The sequence below is a fragment of the Lissotriton vulgaris genome, unplaced genomic scaffold (assembly GCF_964263255.1).
Source record: "Lissotriton vulgaris unplaced genomic scaffold, aLisVul1.2 SCAFFOLD_1877, whole genome shotgun sequence".
NCBI classification, from domain to species: Eukaryota; Metazoa; Chordata; class Amphibia; order Caudata; family Salamandridae; genus Lissotriton; species Lissotriton vulgaris.
Genome location: NW_028241517.1, coordinates 441,328 through 453,465, shown reverse-complemented (window position 1 = coordinate 453,465; position 12,138 = coordinate 441,328).

The following is a 12,138-nucleotide window of genomic DNA, read 5'->3' as shown; positions in this document are numbered from 1 at the left end:
GGGGGGCTCGAGATCACGCACTCTGTCGCAGGAGGCGCAGGCGATCTGGCACTGGCTTCTAGCGCGAGGACTGACGATAATGGCTACCCATCTGCCAGGTGTGCAGAATGTTCAGGCGGACTCACTGAGCAGACTGATTCAGGAAAACCACGAATGGGTCATAAACAACGAAGTGCTAGGAGAAGTCTTCGCAAGGTGGGGGACTCCAGACGTAGATCTGTTCGCCGCCGAAAAAAGCAAATGCAGAGACTTCGCCTCCAGGTACTACCAACAGGGGACGTTGGGGAATGCCCTATGGATCGACTGGTCGAACAGCTTTCTGTATGCTTTTCCACCCATTCCCCTGATTCCGGCGGTGCTCATCAAGCTGTCCCGGTCCAGGGCGCGGATGATACTGATTGCCCCGGAATGGCCCAGACAGTAGTGGTTCACGGACCTGCTTCACCGGTCTCTCCTTCCTCACATACGGCTGCCGTGCAGGCCGGACCTTCTTACGAAATTCGGGGAGCAGATGGTGCACCCGAACCTCTCGTCTTTGAGTTTGGCGGCATGGCTCCTGAGATAGTGCAATATGGCCATTTGAATCTACCCGAAGATTGTATGGACATACTGAAGGAGGCAAAGCGACCTTCCACTAGGACTTCCTATGCTCTCAAGTGGAAGAGATTCTGCATCTGGTGCAAGTCCAAGAACTATGACCCTACGACGTGTAAGGTGGATGTCATGCTTCCTTATCTTCTACATTTGGCGCAGTCTGGCCTTAATTTCCATTCCATTAAGGTTCATCTCGCTGCATTGACTGCCTACAGGAAATGCCCTTCACAGACTTCCTTCTTCCAGATCCCTGTGATCAAAGATTTTTTGGAAGGCTTGAAGAAAGTATTCCCTCCTGTCCGGCTTCCTTCGCCTTCATGGGAATTGAATGTGGTGCTGTTCAGATTGATGAAGGAGCCTTTTGAACCTATTCATAAGGCTTCGTTGCAGCACCTGTCCTGGAAGGCGGCGTTCCTTGTGGCCGTCACATCGGCCCGCAGGGTGAGTGAAATTCAGGCGTTGTGTTGCCAAGAACCTTATACTGTATTTTATGCTGCTAAGGTTGTTATGCGTACTCACCCTAAATTTCTTCCCAAGTTTATTTCTGATTTTCATGTCAACCAGACCATAACTTTGCCTACCTTTTTTCAGAATCCTTCATCTCCAGCGGAAAGGTCTCTACATTCCCTGGATGTTAGGAGGGTGTTGAAATTGTATCTGGATAAAACCAAAGATATTCGTAGGTCAGACCAATTGTTTGTCAATTATGGATCAGTCAGGACCGGTCTTGCTACCTCCAAACAATCCATTTCTGGGTGGATTGTGTCCTGTATACAATTGTGTTACCAAAAGGCTAATAAGACCTTAAGAGGGAGTAAACCTAAGGCTCATTCCACCAGGGGCAAAGCTGCCACGACTGCTTTGCTGCGTAATGTTCCAATTGCAGAAATCTGCTAGGCAGCCACTTGGAAGTCCTTTGCTAAGCATTACTGTCTGGACACTGATGCCAGGACAGATGCTCAGGTTGGGCAGGCTTCGCTGCGAAATCTGTTTGCACAGTAGTGGTGTTAATTTTCTTCTCTCCACTGCCGCTTTGGTGTGGGGATGGGCTTGCCATTCTATTCACTAGATTAAGACTATACACAGAGATCCCCTACTACAGAAGGAGTAGTTTCTGTACTGTAACTCCAGTTCTGTAGTAGGGGTATCTCTGTTATAGTCATAAGCGCCCGCCCTCCTCCCCGGTGGAGAAAGATATTCATGTAAGGAATGCTACAGGTCTGGCGTGTTACGCCTTCAAAAAGAACTGAAAGTAAAAGGGACCTGCTGTGCATTCTGGGATACTGGGAGAAGTTCTGGAGAGTTCTCTTAAAGGCACAGTATCCTGTTTGAGCCACATAATATCAGCCTATGGGGTTTGTCTGTCCATACCTTCCTCTCTATCATTCCAGAGGCTTTTGCTGTTAGAGGCAAGTTTCTCTGTGGAGGAAACTGGGCAAGCTGTGCTGTTTGTGTGTTTTTTTTGGTGGAATTTCTAGTTGAAGTACTGGACAGTGTAGCCTGTTGATATAGGCTGCATTATCTGTCTTTAATTTTTCTCTTAAGTGTCTTTGCAGTTCTGCATTTTTTGACAATTTAAGAGATTATTTTTGATTGCTCCGGGTCCACGCACATGGGCGGGACTATTCACTAGATTATGACTATAACAGAGATACCCCTACTACAGAACTGGAGTTACAGGACAGAAACTACTCCTTCTGTTCGCTCCTAGAAAATGAGGTCTTCAAGTTTCACTGGCTTCCTGCCATGTCATATGTGGTGCGCGGTCAGTGAGCTGCCTGACACTGTGCTTGCCGCTGTAAATTAGGGCACACCTCCTTTTGATCAATTGGACATAAAACTTTCACTGGTGAGATCCTTATTTCATTGAAGCCCGCATAAGTGTCTGTGGCCATTCAACAGCCCCTTGTGTAATACCAAAGTGCCCCTGGTCACTACCTGTAACAAGGCCCAAGGTGCGTTTGACCAGTTGTTTTGCTTGGGAGCAATCCAAGCTTGTTATAACTCCCAGGATGCATTGCGTGGTCAAATGAAAAAAAACTAGAGGCACAGAATGACAGTGGCAACCTTGAAGCAGATGTTGGGGTAGAGAAAACTGCATACACATTTCCACTCGGCTACCCACAGAGTCCAGAGTGAAAAGGAAACGCAGGAGCAGGCACCAAAAATAAGTAGAGATGCAAAGAAGCAATGCACCTCTGAAGAGAGAATAATACAATAGGGCTACATCCTAGAGGCGAAATAGAGAAATGTGTGCATTTTAAAAGTAAATTAAGTCCATACGGCAAATCAGAAAAGCACAAGTGACACTAAATATCAAACGTCAACAACACTAAAAGGTCCTCTTAACTTTTTGACAAGATGCGCTGAAGGTCAAGTCATCTTGTTTAGTGAGAGGCTCTAATGAACCACAGGGCTGTACCTCCGGTAATCTCCACTCCTCTTCCCTTGGCATGCGCTGGGGGTGCAGGAGGATGACGTCAGACACTGGGTGGAGAGAGGGGCCTCGAATATCCAACGTAGGTCTAGAAGTGCTAAGTCCATGGCCGATTTTCAGAACTGACTATTTAAACTATCCTTGCAGGGTTGGCAAATGTAAATACAACGTATATGGGCATTCCGGAGCCCTCTTTGTTAACCCCGGAGAAGTGGCGATCTGTGCTAACCTAAATTCAGGAGGAGGTAGCTGGGTTCAACAGCTCTTTGTGAAGCTCACTCTACACCTGAGAAGGCACGGCTATGGGTAGAAACTGCCTACTGCTGTGGCGGTACACTGGGGCCTGCCCAAAGAATTGTGCACCCTAAAACTAGTTTGTGGGAGCTGCTATTACTGAGCCTTCATAACCCACCGTCTTTATGTTCCTGTTCATGATGGCTTAGGGCCCCCTCCCTTTAAGTCAAGAATACTGTCACGTTGTAGCAAGTTTTACAGTGTATATTGGTGTCTGGATATTACAATTGCCAATAAAGTTACATTGAGCACCAAAGACGCATACAAACAAGCCAGGCATTTTAGTCACTTTATAACTTTGTGCTCCAGGCCATGAGGAGGGAAATGTAGCAAGTGAATTCTGTTGCAGAAACGTTTTCCTCGTGTACTGGAAGTGGATCACGTCGAGTGGAAGCACCCCGTGTGAATGAAAAAAAGCAGCAACCAGTGGAATTGTTCCAGGAAAATGCCTAGCAGAGGAATTCCAAGCACCAAAAATTAAATTTTCATTTTTTTTTTATCCTTTGCCTCGCTCCACACCGGTAGTGGTTTGTTCTACTAATATGTTGCTGGCATTCCAGTGGAGTGGGTGCCAAAGTGAAAGATATTCATAAGATGAATCAATCTGGCTCTGATGGATTAATCTTCCATCAAATAAAAAAATTAAAAAATGTGATTAACTTCCATAAGATATAGTAAGACCAAAGGTCTGTGAAGGAGGGACCATCTCCGTGACGTCCTGCTTGCAGATTTTGTTTGAACCCAAAGCTCCGTTAGAAGCACTTCATGGAGCATTTATCAGATGTCACGTTTGAGCGATCCACCACTGAACTAGACCAAGCATCACAAAAGCGCTGGAAACTTTTCTAGCCTTTTTAAACTGATGCTTACATCCACCCTTGTCCACTCTCAAGTGGACCAGCCATCAGGAGACTTGTTTGCTTCTGTGTTTTATCAACTTCCTCAGATATGTATGTGCTTCCATAGACGCCCAAGTTAGCAGCTCCCAACATCACCTCTCCTTCAGATTCTTGAAGTTAGCTTTTCCCTGTTTCGTCCTTTTAATAGTTGTTGTTGACATAAGACCAGTGGCTAGAACTCACTTTGTCTTTGATTTTCTATTCTTGAAGCCAAATAATAATCCAGCTGCAAAAATCAGGTGCAAATTACGCACCTGTTAATATGAGATTGCACACACTTTTCAGATTTAGGAGTGTAATTGCCACCCTTTTGCACTGGAAAAGAATAATAATGCACTAAACGTGCTGTAATTCCCCATTTTCAAACCGCTCCTTTGTGCTATGTGTTTCTGTAATGCATGCAGTCACAAATTGCAGAAGTGTACACCTATGAATTGTGCACTCACTTTAATACAATTTTTGGAGATAAACAGGATTACACCGAATATGGGCTAATTCACAACTTGTACCTTAATCGTGTAACTTGATGGTGACAGTGCTTATTTATCTGCCCCTCCCGCACCCGCCACGCTTATGGCCGATTTTTAAGCCCATGCGTTCAGCCTCCACTGCTGTTGGTAAACATTTCAAGCATGACTTGTGACCTTCTTCTTTTACCTGAATCTCTCTGGAGTATGCGTTTTGGAAATTCTGTTCAAGTATATGAGACCTCTGGCTCCTCATCCACCACAGCTTGCTGGATTTTAGGTCGAGCCTGGGCAGTACATGCGCTGCTCTGCGGCATGCTGTATTGGAGTATGGAGTAGAAGCCCCGCCCACTCTCCTATATTTGTCACTGGCTTGTGTCATTGTCCTTTGTAAAAGCTAGTTTCTGATTCGTTAATAGGCTAGTTAGTTCCTCTTTAGTACCGCCTTGTCATCATTTGTAACCTCCCCTGAGTACTGACCCATTTACTTAGGTTGTTACACAGTTCCTCTTTTTTAGGTCTCGCCCTGGAATTCGCATCCGATGGATGCGTCCATGGTCGGAGACTTATAGCTATCGGACACGGGGGAATGGAGGACAAGAAACTGTCACGAGCAGATTTGGGTGCGCTAACGCGCACGTTCCGTCCTGCGCCGCGCCGTGCACTTCCCTCCCATACTCCCAGCAAGTCAGCCTAACGCGCATGCATGCACACAAACGCACACACGCATTTACACTTACACAGACACGCAGGCACCCAGCCAGGCAACCCCCCCCCACAGTCACACACACACACACACACGCATACACACAGACTCCAAGACACATACACACATGCACGCTCACACACATACACAGCCCGCCGCCGCGCGCGCGCACACACATGCCCCCCGCCCTCGCAGCCCAGCAACAAGGCGAAGCCCCACTCACCGGCTTCCTTGGTGCAGCGGCTCTCACCGGCAGCAGGACTCTTCCTCCCTTCTTCGGCACCGGGGCGCAGGGTAGGCTCCTGCCTGCTCCGGTGCTCCAAACAATCGCGGCTCTTCCGTGGGAGGCGGGGTAGGCTCCCGCCCTCCTACTTCCTGTTTCCGGTTGTCCCGCCCGGCCTGCCTGACTTCCTGGTCGCAGGCCGGCGGCGGACTGCAGCACCGGATGGGACTGTAAATATATCACACCATTTTTTTTAGCGTCTGCGATTTTTCTCCCTACTATATTCATTTTCACACCAATCTCGGGCATGTATTTCGTGCCTTGGACATTTCAGCATTTTGGTTTAATTCGGGTAAAACGGCTTGACGCGTCGTAATCAAATTTTCTTTACCTTATCACAGAAAACAATACAAAACATTACAGAAACCACCAAACGGAATGTCTTTCCTAGGAAAATAAAGACCTTCACGTGCGGCCTCTGTAAAGCGGTGCCGCCTTAACCCTTTTAGTACATTGCCGAAGTGAAATATTTAGAGAAGTGCTCGAGTTTCGTGAATGGCGTACATCTCTCAGTGAAACACGCTAGTACGTCATCGCTGTGCTATTTTTTTTATTGCATCCTTCTTACATAACACGCAGGGTGACTGGCAACGTTTTCTTCCAAATTGGCCAGTAGCGTACATCTTAAATAGCATCTCTCTCTGCACTATCATGCGAGGCCCAACATGAATCGTTTTGTACATATATCAATTTGTCTAACGTGTCAAATGTCATTAGACAGCTAGACACATTGGCCCCTTCCAACTTTGGGCACGGATGGTCTTAAGAGACCTTTGCAGATATGATTCGCCTCGGATTGCTCATCTTTATACATTCCATTTTCGCCTAAAGAGGATGTATTTGTTTCTTTTTTTTATTTTAAGAGTGCATAACTGACAAGCTCCTCCATGGCATGTGGCCTTTTCGGCAAGAGCAGCTTTGCAGTGGTTTAGCATCATATATTTCCATTATAAATCCCTGCGTGTAAAGTGATGGCTGAAAAGCGATCACGCCACGGGAAGGCGGCGTCACGCATGACCTGCAGCCACTTCCCAGCTATGCCTTAAAGTGAAAGTAAGAAGTTTTAATACTAATTAACTTGGGCTGCATTTTTCCTGAAATGTGAATTATAGCATCAAATATATATGTACTTTTATCTCAATTGAGAACATGTTAAATAGCTATGTAATGTAAATGTAAATCTGTATTCAGCCCGGCATCTTTGGCCCAGTACAAGAGACAGCATGCATCAGCACATTTGCTTCAGAACGTCTCCCCTGGTAAATTCTGAATCTTATCCAGTCGAGTTGTGTTCTGTGCATTATGGTACATGCAGTCTTGAATTAATGACCCAAGCAGGGACTCCAATCAGGAGGCAAAGAAAAAACCTGGCCTGGATAAGCTACTTACGAATACAACCTAACAATTGTTGGTCCTCAGTATGTATGTATGTATGTATTTGAGCTTATATAGCGCACAGCTACCCACAAAGGGTTTCCCGGCGCCTGCTTAGGGAACCCGTCCTGGTATTCCCCTGTGAGATAACCCCGGCAGATTAAGCAAGCTATTGCCCAGAGTCGCAGAGTGTGAACCCGTGAGTCGAGAAGGCACCGGAGCGAGAATTATCGAGTCCGTGGAATTTTTGAGCCCAAGAGAGATCAATGAAAACAATAAACTGAAATCAGCACTCCAAGAAAAATTCCCTGGTTCATTGTATGTCCCTACAAATCACCATACAACACGGACCGACGGTGGACATTTACATCTGGCGCCCCATGCCACGCAATTATCTGATACGGAGCGGAGACCAGACAGGGAGAAAGGCGCGTTCCTTGAATTCTGCTCGTCGGCTTCCAATAAAACCCACCCCCAGCAACGGAAACAGCTGAGCGGCGGCGCTTACTCACTCCCTCTGTGAGTGAACTCCGCTCTTCCTGTCCATTTCTGACAGACTCCTCGGTCGTAACTAGGGGCAGGGAAGCCGCGGCGCCAGTACCAAAGCCGGCAGCGTCCTCCCGCCGGCGGGTGCTCCTGAGCCACGGCTCTCCAGGGAAGCAAGAACGCACTGCCATGGTGTCTCTGGCAGGGGCACGACGGCTCAGCTGCCACCTGTTCAACACAGTGAGGCAAAGGCTTCATTCAGCTTTTTTCCCTCAAATAAAAGCAACCAAGCTCACTGTGCGCGAGCTTCATGCTTATTGCATAAACCGTAGTACGCATAAACCATTGTTGATGCCTCGATCCAAAATGCAGAGCCCTTATATAGGTCCGTTCTGAGTAAAAGCCTGTCAGTCCAGATATTGAGGCTCTGCATTGTGGGAGGTGTCCAGATTTAATAAGGCGATAAGCAGGAATACAAGTCCCATAAAGTAAATCAAACACCTAGACGGCATGCGCTATTCACGATTTTTCCTTGAAATTTGAGAGGTCTGAAAATACTCGAAACAATTAGTCTTGTCAGGTTTCCCAGTTCCATGGGTGACAGACGACTCATCACGAGGGAGGCTGCATGGCCTCAGTAGGCCCCGGTATTCCCATCCCCGAGGCCGTATCTTATTTTAATTGAGAGAGCCCCCCCAAGCCCATTATGACCCTATCACCCAGAGCCTGGCTTCAATATAGGTGAGTGCCCCGGTGCCCACTACGGTCACCCACAAACATGTTGGGGGCTGCAGGGGGAACCCCGCGGCCTCAGCCGGCTCCCTGCATGGTCTGGCAGCCCGTATTGCTCCTGCCCGGAGGGAGCAGGTAATTATGTTGCTCCCGCCACGCACAAGCAAATGTGGGTTTGTTTTGAAGCAGGCAGGGAAACGGAACACAAATCTGCCCCCAGCATTCGGGGGCATTTTAAAATCTCAAACTTACTGCTTTCTTCCGTTTGGGTGGAGATTGAAAAATGCTCCCGTCACATGGAAGCAAACGCATGTTTCGGAAACTACTGTGTCCCAGGGATGGTTACCAGGACACAGTAAGAGAGCCAGTCCCGAGGGATGGGGTCCCTGGGGCCTTTTTAGGTCTCGCCCTGGAATTCGCATCCGGAGGATGCGTCCAGGGTCGGAGACTTATAGCTATCGGACACGGGGGAATGAGGAGATAAACTGCCCGAGGCCCTCCTTCAGTTTTCAAACCCCCCCCCCCCCCCCCCCCCCACCCCATCCGTTTGCAAATCGAATGTACATATAAAAATTATTTGGACACATCATTAAAATGTTTAACTTTTCTACAAGAAATATTGTATATGTACTTTTTTTATGCAAAGAAAATTTAAATACTGCATAAATGACTTCTCTACAACACATATTTTATATGTACCTTTTTATGCAAAGAAAATTAAAATAGCGCATAAATAAAAACATTGCCATTTACAGTACTAATAGCTCAAACTTAAATAATGCGAGACCTATTGCATTGCAAATGCTTGTTAGTCTATAAGCACTGTTTTCTTTGAGTCTCTCCTACTGCAGGCACAGCATGTTTTCCTGCAACATTAAGCACTTTCACTTTCGGAGCAGCCAGGGACAATGGCAGCCACGTCTTTGACTATGTCTCGCATTTACAAGAGTTTGAGCTATTGGCATTGTATTATTTATGTGTTAATTAGCACAACATTTAAATTAAAGGCATTGCTATTTACAGTGCCAACAGCTTAAACTCTCACAAATGTGAGACCTACTGCTTTGCAAATGCTTGTTCACATGTGTTTATGTGACCGGTTGCACTGCGGATGGTAATGTGCAATGTCATGTAATGCTGAACCGCTTTATGCCCGATGATGGATATGAGGATGTGCAAGTTTCTCTTTCTCACCCCCTCCACTTAAAGCTGAAGTGCTGCTACCCACGAAATAAGGGTACACGTGTAGGCATCAGACACTGCCCAAAACATTTGTTATGTGGGCCACATAAATCCACACTTTTCCAACTAAGCACAGCCAATGTTGCCCATCCATCAAAATGCACTTTATTTCTCGGGGTACTATACATATGCAAATACAATCCATTGCCAAGACTTAAGCTAGCTGCTATGAGAAATTATGGATCTTGTAGACCTACTGACAGCAGTAATTAGCTGTTGACACTGAAAGCTAATCAGTAAAACAGGTATATTTATCTTTTTATTTTGTATCAAATTTCACAGAATTATTGAAATGTATAATTGAAGTCGGATGAAAAGAATAAATCATCAACGACCAAGACAAAGATGCACTGCACGTGCCATGTGTGTAGAGACACTGGCATTTTGTTGAGTTGGTACCTTTTCATTTGTGAGTAACTTTATAACAAATAATGTTTTTTTTGTGTCTTTTTGCACTCTACAGCAAACCAAGGTATAGTCATCGGACAGAGGAGAGAAACATAGTGAGATTATACATAGGAATTTAGCGTACACTTTCGTTAGCTATTTCAGCTGAGGGGATAAGTGTGTTACGTCTCACCTGTTCGCCAGGGGCAATGATCGTGGCAATAATTGTTTCTTTTAGACAGAAAAGTATTTAATAGGCATGTTTAAAATATTTAATGTTTATTTTTGTTAAAGAGTGGCTTATTGGGGGTGAGCACTGTTATCCAAATCCAATTCACAGATGCTCTTCCCACTCTTTAGGTCGAGCCTGGAATTAGCATCCGAAGGATGCGTCCAGGTGGAGACTTATAGCTATCTGACTCGGGGGAATGAAGGACAAGAAAGTGCCACGCGCTTCTGTTCGGCTGGATTTCACTGCGTGCACGCGCACCCACACTCACGCATGCGCACATACACAGCCACACGCATACACAGCCACACGCAGGCACACGCACACCCCCCCGTCGCCGCTGCACCTACACACACACTAGCGCACCTACACGCACACACAGAGACCCCCCACACACACACCAGCGCACCTACACAAACGCACACATACAAAGACCCCCCGCCGCCGCCGCCATCGCGCACCTACACACACACACACACGCACAAGCGCACCCTCCTCCCCCCTAGAACTAAGCCCCACTTACCGCCATTCGGGACTTCGGTAGCCGGGGCTCTCCCTCGGGCATGGGAGCCCCGCTCTCAGGCATTCTGTGGGCGCGTGCGCGAGACTTCCGAAGACGGAAGTCCCGCCCAAAGGAACTGGCTCAAACGCACATGCGCAGTGACCAGACGCTCCAGCCAAAGCAGCTCTGCGCCTCCTCGCACCTGGCCCATACAAAACTTGTTTACCAAGTTGAAATCTGGACGGAGAAAAGCGCAGCTAGAAAGGTGGATGGAGTCACGTGGCCCGCGAGATCACATAACATAGAACTTGAACTTCCCTTTTGTGCCTGTCTCTGAGTCACTGATGCCGGGGAGGGACAGAGGGGGAATCGCCGAGGGCAGTCTGTGGGCAGCTCGGAGCAAGGGAGGACAGCGCTTGGAGCACCCGTGCAGTAACCCCCAGAGACCTGCAACAGTGATACTGCACCCCACGGATATCACCCCCTACAGCTACAGCACAGGTACTATGCCCACCCCTCCCTCCGGAGACCGATGCCTAGAACACTCCTACAGTATCTTCCATAGGGCCCTCCCTACATCCGAGACCGACGCTTGCAACGCAGTGCAACAACCCCCCACCCCCCGGAACACCTCTTTAAAAATTACCTTTGGCATGTGCGCAGTGCCCCTATTCCCAGTAAGAACTAGCACCCAGGTTACAGGGACAGCTCCTTCGCACCAGGAGTACTGGTGCACGGCCCGTCACCTTCACTCTTACAGCACGAGTACAGTGATAGAGCCATCCTGCATCCACCTCGCCCCTAGTCCAACTATTGGAGTGTGTCCTCTCCCTCACAAATCCATTTATGGCGTAAAATACAGTGTCTGCCACCCCAGAGACCATCTCTTGTACGACAGAAGATGTTTTCCTCCAGCAGAGATCAGTTATTGGGCTCAAGTACTGTGTCCCCCTGAAGTGAAGACCAGCGTGGGTGGCACAGGCACAGTGTTCCATCTCACAAGGCATATGTAGTGCCCTAATTCTAGGGTGACCAGAAGTCCCCGTTTTGCCCGGACAGTCCCGATGTTTCTGCAGCTGTCCGGGCACATTTCAGGAAATTAAGTTTGTCCCGGTTTTTAGAGAGGGTTGTCTGAAAACGGCTGGAGGTATCTTTTTATGTTTTGCAGAGAAGGGATAGTTAGCGGCTGTAATAAGAAAGTAATTTAAATAAAAGACACGCTATTGGCTTTAACATCGGCATTTTATGTATGTTCTTACTGCCTCTTCTGTAATTATCTAAGGAGCACTGTCATTCTGTACGCTGGGTAACTGGGTTGATTAAAATTGTAGATCTTCTATTTTTCGGCAATGTCCCGATTTTTGGCTTTAAAATTCTGGTCACCCTACCTAATGCTGATAGAAAATACTTGGAGCATAGGTGTAGTGCCACCCTCCCCAGAAGAAGGCACCTGGTGCCAGGGCTCGCCTTTGCTCAGAGAGCGCCCTGAGCAAAACCAAACGTGGC